At 46.1% G+C, this 11,115-nt stretch overlaps 1 long non-coding RNA gene across 1 annotated transcript in view; it reads left to right on the top strand.

Annotated features, from left to right (window-relative positions):
- The first annotated feature begins 426 nt into the window (after window positions 1–426).
- Window positions 427–11,115, top strand: part of LOC142887878 (uncharacterized) — a 95,638-nt gene continuing 84,949 nt past the window's right edge. Inside the window, exon 1 of the long non-coding RNA XR_012926612.1 lies at window positions 427–682. This is a non-coding gene — a long non-coding RNA (uncharacterized LOC142887878). The remainder of the gene's footprint in view (window positions 683–11,115) is intronic.

The following is an 11,115-nucleotide window of genomic DNA, read 5'->3' as shown; positions in this document are numbered from 1 at the left end:
AGGGGAGGAGGAGGAGGAGGAAGGTGGAGGTAAAATGTCTTTGATTCAAGAAGAAAAAAAAAAAAGCAAAAGAAAAGAGTCAATCTGGTCCCCGTGTTCTTGGTAGAACATTTAGCTCTGACCCTCCCTTTGCTTCCTTTCTCTCCTCCCTCCCTCCCACCAGCCCAGGCACACAGAGACACTCACATGGTCCAGCAGATCTGCAGGATCTCACACCAGCCAAGCCTCCTTCCATCTCCTGCACACTGAGATGAATGCTCCGTAATATATATATATATTTATATATATATTTCTATACCTCCAACGTGCAGTGGTGTATATGTCCACACGGTTGCAACAGGCAGACACTGAGGGAGGAGAGAGGGAAATAGGGAGAGAGAGTGACAGCGAGGCAGAGAGGGAGGAATAGAGATAGGTAGAGCGAGAGTCAGACTGAAATAGGGAGAGGGAGGGGGGGGAGAGCTTTATATGTTGCTTACATGTTTATGATGCGGTGAAAAAAAAAATCTATCAATTTTGATTTAAGGGGGGTAGAGGAAAAAAAAAGGAAAAAAGAAGGCTGGAGGATAAAAAAAAAATCAAAGTGTTTCTCATATTTCTGGCGATGGGGTCCACATAGCTGCAGCCAGAGCCTCCTGACCAGACCTCCACTCGTGCTGAGCCGACTGGAGGCGACCCGGTGGTAAGTTATGGGCTTTTTTGTATTCCTCTTTCTCTCCCTCTCTCTCTCTCTCTCCCACTCCCTCTCTCTCCCTCGCCGTCTCTCTCTCTCTCTCTCTCTCTCGACGCCGCTGATTACAACGCTGCTGATTGATTGGTTAGAGGCTGTGGATTATCACGGGCCGCTCGTCACCAGGTACCTGATGATGAGAGGAGAGAGACGAGGGGGAGAGCGAGAGGAGGGGGAGGGGGAGGTGGGGAAGGGGGAGGTGAAAAAAAAAAAAAAGGAGGGGGTGGAAATTAGATGAGCATGGCCGGCTCTCGGCATCACCAGATCTCACTAACTCTGCCTCTGATTTCTCTGTTTACTCTGCCGCCGCGCATTTGTGTGCGGCACGTGCACCCCCCCCCACCCCCTTCCAAAAAAAAACAAAAAACACAGAAGAAGAAAAAAAAAAGAAGGAAAGAAATTGATTTTGCGCATTGGTGTGTCTGTTCATGCATTGTGTGTGTGTGTGTGTGTGTGTGTGTGTGTGTGTGTGTGTGTGTGGTCTCCGCCGGCACACGTTTTTTTTCTTTATTTTTTTTGCATCCATCCAGCCAGCCAGCCTGCCGTTCCCCAGTCACACCGGCGTGTGCTGATGAGGCTAAAAGGGGGGGCTGGGGGTGGTGGTGGTGGTGGTGGTGGTCGGAGGGGGGGGAGTGGAGGGGTGGCTGCTACTGATGAGGGGGGAACGCCAGAGGGGCCCGTTTTTTTTGTGAATATGTAGATGAGGGGCACGTGTGTGTAACTGGGATAGGGATCTGGGGGTGAGGGGGGTGGAGGAGGTGGTGGTGGTGGTGGGGGGCTGTACCGTAAGTGCGTGCCACGCGCTGTATTGTTTATACGCTCTCTATGGGGAGTCTGATTCTCAACAGATTGCCGGCGTTTGGTGCGATCCGGCCGCCGCTTTGTTTGGGGGGGGGGGGGAGTCGCTGATGAAGACGGGGGAAGGAGAAGTAGGGGTGCCAGACTGGAGGGGACACGCACGTACATGCGCGCGTGTACACACAAAACAGCGAGGGGGGGGGGTGATGTTGGGAGGGGGGTGGGGGAGGGGAAAAAAAGAGGAGCCCAGCTAAAGAGAAGAGGGAGAAAATGGCAGCGCAGCTTCAGGGCATATTTTCACCCCATTGACAAGAAGTGATGATTGCTGTTTTGCCCCCCCCCCCGTTACCTCCCCAGACATTTTTCTAATCCATTTGCATGTCAAAGCAGCGGAGGCCACTGTGCAGATTAGTATGAGATGACATAATGATGTAATGAATTAAATGCTGCTGTTTAAAGCGCCGCAGCACTTTGCTTCAGTGGGAGGCGGGCGCTGTGGGGAGCGAGGTGCACGTGGCAGGGCAGAAAAACAAACAGAAAAAAAAACAACAACAACAAAAAAAAAAAAGTCAGGTTGTGACTCTCGCGACGCCACTTCCTCTCGGCGTCCCAACCTCCCCGAAAACGCTGATTGAAATAACCTTTTCCGCTTGATTTGATTAAGAAGCCGCGTCTGAGTTTCTGCTTATCTCAATTATATTTGCTTATTTCAGTTGCGTGCGTGTTTTGCGACTGTCAACATCTTCCCTGGCGCAGAGAGCCTTTCAGAACTTCCCCCAAAGTGATGCATCTAATTGGATAAAGCAAAAAATACATTACAATTTTGCACAATCTTTTCAAATTAGATAAAAATGGGTGTTTACTTTTTTGGCTGCGTATTTGAATTTTAAATGCAGTGACACTGATTTTTTTTTTTTTTTGTTATTTCTCTCTGTTTGAAGTCTCTTGGCGTCAATCAGTGACGGAAAATCTGTTCGGCAGGGTGGTTAAAGGATAAAATACTGCCAGTAACTGTACCATCGTCTCACTTTCTCCCCCTCAAATCTCACTTCTTACTTTCACTCAGTACATCACACTTCCGTTTTTCCCTCCATTTTCAGAATGCCGTCGTAAATAGATTTCAAATTCTGCAAATAATTCTATGCGCATGGGTATATATATATATTTTTTGGGGAGTTTTTACTGACAAGCACGTGTGACCTAAATTGTCCCAAGGTTTTAACCGAGCGCCAAAGTGAGTGTAAGCGATGTCAGTAACAGTGCACGGTGCACTTCATCGATTGACACGCTGGCTAAAGCGCTGTTTTTATGAAGCCGTGAAGATCTGAGACGCGACACCTGGGTCTCCATGGAGAAATACCGACTGCGTGACAGGAGCTCAAGTGTGTCACTTTTTGTCATCTCTCACCCGAGCAGCGATAGGAAGCCTGCGACACTCACCTGCACGTGCACGCACGCACGCACACACACACACGTAGACTTCAGTCAAATGTAACTTTGAGTTTGGTGCATCAGTGAGGACGAGCGGTGCGGCACACAGGCTTGTTGGGGGAGACGGGGCGTCTTCCTCTCCTCTCTAAACTTTGCATTATTCACACCAGCTCACTTCTCCCGCCTTGTTTTGATGCGAGATGCACGACACAGATTGGTCGTGATTTTGTCCTCACGCACTTGAGGAATTCGCATACCTGGTGTGTGTTATTTTTTTGTCATCAAAATATCCCCCCAATTTTTTTTAGATTCATTGACAAAATGTTGACGTTAAAGGATAATAATAAAACACAATGTTATTATTTTATGACCGAAATTTTAGAGGGTCATTTCACAAACAAAATACTTTTCACTTTTTCCCCATTGGAATCACAAAACCCGACGAAACAACGGCAACATTACAACGCTGACTGGTGCCTTCGCAGGCATAAAGGGGGAACATTTATGAATATATTTTTCAAGACGATGATTTTCTCTGTCCCTGGTTTGGCCCCTGGAGCCGTGTCCAGGCGGGTGTGGCCGCGTGGAGTCAGCTGGCTGGTGCAGGGGGTAATGAGTATGCACTGTGACAGCTGGGATAAAGTGTATGGATGTGTTTGGTGGGAGTAATCAGCTGCCGACCGCGGGGTGCAAGGGGGTGATGTGAGGCTTTATGACTGCACAGCGTAGACGAGGGCAGGCGCGCGCACACGCACACGCACACACACACACACACACACACACACACACACACACACAGGTCCTTTGGGATTGCATGCTTCACCTCATCCGTGCACTGCTGAACATATCCTGAGCTTCACAACTAGTTCCTCCTTTTTGCCCTCAGTGAAAAAAACAAACTTTCTTGTTTAATCAGTCAGGATTTATTCTGTGGGGGGGGGGAAATGCATATTTTTGTTTATTGTGCCGCACACCGCTGCAAAAAGAATTGTATAAATCTTTCTCTTTTTTTTTTTTTTAGCAGTCGGCTGTGACGTAGATGAATAAAGTCCTAATCTTGGAATCAATATGGAGTATTTAGTTGTTAAACAGCACAACGGCAGAGTATTGACACAGACCAGATCTCACTTGTGGGTTTTAAAGGGGAGTGAGAGAATGCAATGATTTTCACATAATTGATGTGAAATTCAGCTGCTGCTGGCCACTGGCTTTAAACACAATAAGAAATATGTAAAGACAGAGTAAATATTGATCTCTCCTTGTCTAAGAATAATGCACTTTGATTTTAATACTGTTGTTGTTTAGATATTGTGTGTTTTTTTTTGTATGGAAAGATTATATTGCTATATTCCAATCTGCTTAGCGGGATGCGAGTGTCGGTGTCGGCGACATTTGCCCGTGGACTTATTGGACTTTAGCGAGCTTTGAATTCTGTGGCGCTGGCGTTTCTGTGGAAGGACCAAACGCCTCCTCATGCTTTTGTTTTTCCTGACGTTTTTCGCCGGCCTCGTGTGAGAGGAAAGTAAAAGTTGTGTGTCAGAGTTGGAGCCCTCGCCTTGAACTCCCCCGCCGTCACTCTGGGCTACAGTTTTCCCCAGCTCCAGGTTCTCTATAGTCAATGAGGAGGATAGGCGGGAAAGAGGATTATTGGTATTGATCTGCCCAGGGGGATCATTAGGCATCACTATCAATTCACAGCTCTGAGCACACAGCACCGGCCTGCACAGACATTGCCAATTTGTCCCTATTAGAGAGCCCAGTTTCTGGGTGTCTGCTGTGAGAGGCTGCTCAGGCCCCACTGGAGAGCAGCCAGTCAGGCCTTGGCTTAGGAGCTGACCACACTGGGCTTGGCTGCAGAAAACATGCGCTGCTTTGGATCTGCTCCTTAATGTCACCAGAGCGGCACAGCTGAATATAGTGAACTGCTATTTTTTTTTTTTTTATTGGAATATTAAAACAACAGCAATAACAACACACACACACACACACACACACACACACACACACACACACACACACACACACACACACACACACACACACACACACACGCACGCACACACAAACATGAAAACAACATCCTTTCCCTGCATTTATTTTAGAAATAAATGTATCAATCCTGAAATGTAATTTATGGAAACACTCACACACTCACGTTTTTTTTTCTTTTTTTTTTTTACATTTTCTGCCTGCATATATTCTATTTCCTGTTACTTGCAATTTCTACACCCCCATATTATTTACCGAGGGGTAATTGGCACAGTAATAGAATACTTTAGTGAGGCTTATCCAGTCTGGCCCACTTATCTGTGTAAGCTGGCTGTTCTGGGGACTAAAGCTGCTAGATCCTGTGTTGCTGTCTTTAACCCTCCCTGCTGTAGTCAGGTATGCAGGAAGCTGCGCCGCAGACTGTCACTGCACGCCGCCAAGGGTGGCAGATGTAGGAACCACTCACTTAACTGTCAAATTCCCTCAGCATGTTGGCTTTTCCAAAATTGTACCAGTTTCCAAAATTATTATACACCTTTCAGCATGCGTGCGTTTTCCTGTACTTCATTTTAATTTTTGCACTTTCAAATTTTGTTTTGGACAAAATCTAAATTACAAAATAGGCCACAAACACTAAAAGTGTTTAAAAGACAGACAAATAATGTTTACAATGTCTACAATGTACATGTATTTTACAATTTCAGACCATGCAGGCTTCCTGGCCTACAATCTCACCTATTAATGAAGAGCCTGTGAATCAGTTCATCGTGAATATGCATAAAAAAAAAAAAAAGACTTTTTACTTTATTGATGGTGCCAAACAGGACAATATACCTACCACGGCTTTCAAAGCACAAAAAGGTGGCGCTGCACTGGAGGAGGAGGTGGTAGATTTACAGTTGCAGGTCAGAGAGCAGAGATCCATGTTGTGAGCTGCCCCTCTGTTTAACTTTTGGCAGCCACACACGATCCACGCGTCGACTGAGCTGGACGGACCTCGTGCTTGACCAAGAGGGTCACAAAGCGGCAGGGGATTTTTTTTTTTTCTCACGCCCTTTGACCCCTCCCTCTCCTCTCTTTCTCCTGCCACATTAAGTTGCAGCTGTACCAACTCTTATAATTGCGCACTCGGCAGATAGAGACGTGGAACACCCCGTGCCATGTTGAGGGCGATATTTTTTTTTTTTTTAAGGATGACTCTTTTGCAAAACAGCTGCATGGTTTGTTGAGGTCCGTCGCTTCACGCTGGGGTCTATTAGAGGCTGAGCCGGGTGCCAAGTATCCTACAGATCTTTTAAGTGCTCCAATAAATCATCTTCCACACATTGAAAATTCATCAGCGATAGCACTCTGCCCCTCGTCCTTCCTTAATCTGCCCGGCGAGGTCGTGCAGCCGCACCGCAGCAGAAACCGTACTCCAGCGGCAGTGGGGGCATATCGGGCTGCGGGGTTCTGCTGTGGAAATCAAAGGCCCTGCTGTTAATGACTTCAGTCTGGAAAGTGTGTGTGTGTGTGTGTTTTGTAGGGGTTTTGTGGGGCCACGTTGGGGTACCCTCTCTTTTTTCCTCCCTAGCTAGCTTCCCCCCCTATCCCCCCCCCCGCCCCCCCTCCAAGTCACAGCTCTTTCCAGGTCCTCATTCACGGGCTCTCTCGCAGCTAGGTCAACGACCACACAGATGACATATGGGGCGAGTTTTGCTTGAACCCAGCCGTCCAAGTCAGTCACACTTCATCAAATATAAAAGCAAAGGAAATATTTGCGGGAGTAAATCAGGAGGCGGTAGCACGCGGAGGTGTGTATGAGCCAGAGGGATGGATTGCATAAAGGGTGGAAGGAAGGAAGAAAGAAAGAAGGAAAGAAAGAAAGAGACTCAAATTGATGAGCTGTTATTTGTGATGCGCGGCATTTTTGGTGAGCGGCCAAAAGAGGGCAGTGTAGCCTGCCCGAGAGCATCGCTAGCAGCTGCGGCGCAAGGAACATTGTGATCACCTGACAGAGGCACAGACACACAGACACACACACACACACACAACATTGCCCTCGCCTGGTTGTTACATACATAGATGATATATAGACGTGGCTCTTTTTTATTTTTCTTTCTTGGCGGCTTTGTGGAGAAACGTTCTGATCTTCTTCGTGACATGTAACCCTTCCTGATTCCTTTCTCCCTAATTTCTCCTCAGTGTTTCTTCCATTCACGTTGGTCCAGACGGAATGAACATTTTTATTTATTTTTTTTTATCAGGGTATGTGGTCCGTTCTCGAAAGATGACAATGCCCCCAGTCCAGATTTATTTATCTCCGTGAAATGCAGCAATATTAAAATGGGAATAGAGGTAATATGAAATGAATGAAATGTAAGCAAAGGCAGAGGGGACGTTTGTTAAATTAAAAGCACTACATGGTGTGCCATTTTGTTTCTATCCTTTTGTGTTTTTATGAGGCTGTGGAGGCAGACTGTCTGGGAGTAATCAGATAAAAACGGGAATCATTCATGATCCTAAAAAAAAAGAAAAGAAAAGAAAAATCCTACAAATGAAAAATAAACATATAGCACAGCAGAGCCAGTGGGAGCGATGTGTGCCTCTGCTTGTGTAGATTTTACCCAGAGGACCCGTCACTGGCAGATCTCGCTGGCGGAGACCCCGGCATCGTCCCAATATGCATTTTTGTTGTCTTGTACCGTTTATTATCTGGGAATGTAAGAGTGTTTGCGTGCCAGTCTTTCTTTTCTTTTTTTTCTTTCGGGGGGAGGAGGGAGAAGATGGGAGGAGGCGAAAGCTGTGCAGCAAAGGAAGAAAAGAAAAGAAAAAGAAGGACGAGATGGATGAGGGCAGTTTGGGGGCCCTGGGTGTTTTAATTATCCGGCGCTCTGTCGCTGGGTCAGAGCTCACTATCTTTCCCTGGCTTTATCCCTGTCTCATGATTTGAGCAGTACCTTTATCCCTAAGCCTTCAGCTCCTCTGGCCAAACAAAGAAAAAAGGGAGGGCAAAGAAGGGCTTTTACAGCTGTGACTATGCCACATTTACCATTAATATCTCCCCATCTCCTCTTTCTTATGTAGTGCAGAGCAGAGTAACCTCAATAAAGTGACCCCAGTGAGGCCTGCCAGCGGACGGCTGCCGGGATGGAGGATCCTCTTGCGCCAGGGGCAGTCGGTCTAGTTCAGCTCAAAAGCTGGAGCAAAGTGCTGGCAGCCTTCTAAACAAGTAGGGTGAAAGAGCCGCTTTTCTCTTTCGTCCGCCTTCCTCCCTTCACTCTTTCTTTTCTGCCCTCTCCCTTTCTTTTCTTTTTTTTTTTTTTCCTGGGCGAGAGGAGATCATGGAGTAGCCGAGCGTTGCGGGGACCTCGATTGTCCGCTCACACTTTCAGCTGAGGAATGGCTGCTGTGGATGGGTACCCTGGTCATGTGACCTTGCTGTAGAATTTCCCTGCAGCAGCAGGAGGATTTTACACGTCCATGCACAGAGTCGATGTTGACGCCGCTGCGATGCAGCTACTCAGCGCAGTGATATCAGGCTGAATATTAAATACAAAAACCTTTTGTTAAAAATATGAGTATTTTTTTTCCCCACCACCCATCGTCAATTTTATTATTTAGCAAGGGAAATTGCTCTTGTGGAAGAACAGTCATTCATTTATTTATTCAATTATCTTTAATTGCTTTTTTTTTTTTTTTTTTTTTAAGAATAGTTCATTGAAATGTTATTTTTATTATGAAGCTTTTCTTTAAAGTCATTTCTTTGTAAATGTTAATTAACTCCCAAACACGTGGTTTGTTTAACCAAAATTAAATCGCAAGGTTTTTTTTGTTGTTGATAAGATAGTAATATTTTCTTGTTTCAGCAGAAATATTCTATCAGGAATTTTGTCGCGTGTGTTTACTTAAAATTCTGAATCGAAGGATGGAATTTAGGGCAGGGAGGAAAAGATCAGCCTGTGGAGACAAAAGCCCTTCTCATTTCACCGTCCGTCCGTCCGTATTTATTATTTATTGTTTTTCTTTTGTCCAAAGAGAAACAACAACAGCAAAAAAAAAAAAAGAAAGAAAGGCGACCGTATTTATTTTTTCGGCACACATAAAAACCTGCGCGTGTGTGTGTTTGTATACTGAACATCCTGCGAGTGGCTGCGTGCTCGTCTGTAAATTCTGGACCATACTGTATCACCATGACAACATGGTTTTGATGTGGGTTCCCTTCCTGACATTTTCCCCCATTTGGGGGGGATGCTTGTGAATTGCCTTGCCTCCTTCAGTCAGCATGTCACATGAAAAAAAAAAAAAAAACAGTGTTGGGGGAGGAAGACGGGGGTAACGGGGGAGGGGTGCATGGGGAAAGGAGGCGGGGGGTGCTGGAGGGGGGTGTGTGCAGTATGAGGTATCTAATGGGCGTCTGGTCTGATTGTCCTCAGCCGTGGCAGTAGAGACAAAGCAGATGAATTGTGCAATGCATTCGAAGAGATTGGAGACAAGTGCATGTCAGCAGCCCCTCCGCACCCCCCCCCCACCCCCCACCCCCGCCCAGCCCACCTCCTCTCCTCTCCTCTCCTCTCCTCTCCTCCAGGAACCCTCCCTCTCCATCTCTCCTCTCTTTTTGTCTGACATGCTGAAAAAAGCGGGCATGACAGCCGTGCTCTGCTTGAGCAAAACATTAAAAACAAAATGCAATCCTCGCCCGCCTTTTTCCCTCCTCCGATAACAAATATTCAGGGAGACACTCGTGGCGTCGGGCCTGTATTAATTGTGAAGCCCCGCGTGAGGAATCTCCTCAGTGTTAATCACCGGGCGAGCATAGGCCACATTTTGATTCATGCTCTTTTTTTTTTTCTTTTTTTTCTTTTTTTTTTGGAAATGCTTGAAATGAATGACAGTGTGTGTATATATATATATATATATATATATTAAAAAAAAAACAGATTTATGGATAAAGCACTTATCTGATCAGCTTAAAGGGGGACATAAACTCTCCCCCCCACCCCCCACCCTCCCTGCCCCATTTGGATGCTTTGTTTATCATTGTCAGAAATCATTCCACCTTCCATATGATGGCAACATCTAATCGAGCCATTGGTTGTCCCATCTTCGCTCACGCTAACCTTTAGCTAAAGCAGCCTACACCCCAACCGGGCTGCTGTGGTGAAAGTGGAGACAGAACAGCGATTCCTGCTGCGACTGCCTGGTTGCCTGCAAACCTCAAGGGGGAATAAGATCACCGGAAATGTGTTATTATTTCTATTTTTTTCCATCCTCTTTGTCATTTTAAGGCTCTGGCCAGTGTCGCGGCTGAGGTGAATGATTTGGATGTGCGGTGGTGCTGCAGCCCCGGCGTCCGTGTCTTACTTTGAAGTCTCACAAAGGAAATGGACTCGGGGCTCAGAGAAAGTTTGCTCTGCTCTTCCAAAAACAGGATGATTTAAATATCTTTACCGGAATTAAAACATTTATTCAATGCACTTATGTATATATATATCTATATAGATATATATAGATATATATCTGTGCATATATACATATCTGTATATACTGTATATTTAAATTCTCTTTCTAAGAAGATCAGCTGCTCAGATAAATACATGTCAGGATATAAATTTGTCTCAGGCAAAGTGAAGCGGAAGCAGCGCGGGGACGTCTAGATTAAGGGCTTGAAATTTTAATTTGTTTATGTTTCAAATATAGCCGTTGTCAGGATGAATAGAGCCAATACATTTTCATTTCTATCAAGTGACCAATTTGACAGCGCAGGTCTGCCAGCTTCTTTCTTTCTTTTTTTTTTTTTTGTTTTGTGTTGACTGCATTTATTATTCATCTTTATATCAGTCTGTATTTTAATATGAATAATGCAGGAGGTATCAGAGGAGGAAGAGGGATGTGAGAGAGGGGTGCCACACAGCATGTGTCCTTGGCTGTTCTTTGCTCCTGCACTCCTCCGAGTGGAGCAGGTGGGGGGGTGTGCACGCGCCTGTGTGTGTGTGTATGTGTGTATGTGCACGCGCCTGTGTGTGTGTGTGTGTGTGTGTGTGTGTGTGTGTGTCGGGGGGTGGGGTGGGTGTTCTGGAGGAGGAAGAGGTCTGGCTGTGCACTGTGCAGGGCCCAGGATCCTGGGTCTGACTCCCTCTCCTCCTCCTCCTTCTCTTGCTCCTCCTCCTACTCCACCTCACCCTCCT

The sequence above is a fragment of the Nelusetta ayraudi genome, unplaced genomic scaffold (assembly GCF_046127955.1).
Source record: "Nelusetta ayraudi isolate G7.1 ecotype Tasmania unplaced genomic scaffold, CSIRO-AGI_Nayr_v1 ptg000002l, whole genome shotgun sequence".
Classification (NCBI taxonomy): Eukaryota; Metazoa; Chordata; class Actinopteri; order Tetraodontiformes; family Monacanthidae; genus Nelusetta; species Nelusetta ayraudi.
This window is presented reverse-complemented; position numbering and strand designations above follow the sequence as displayed.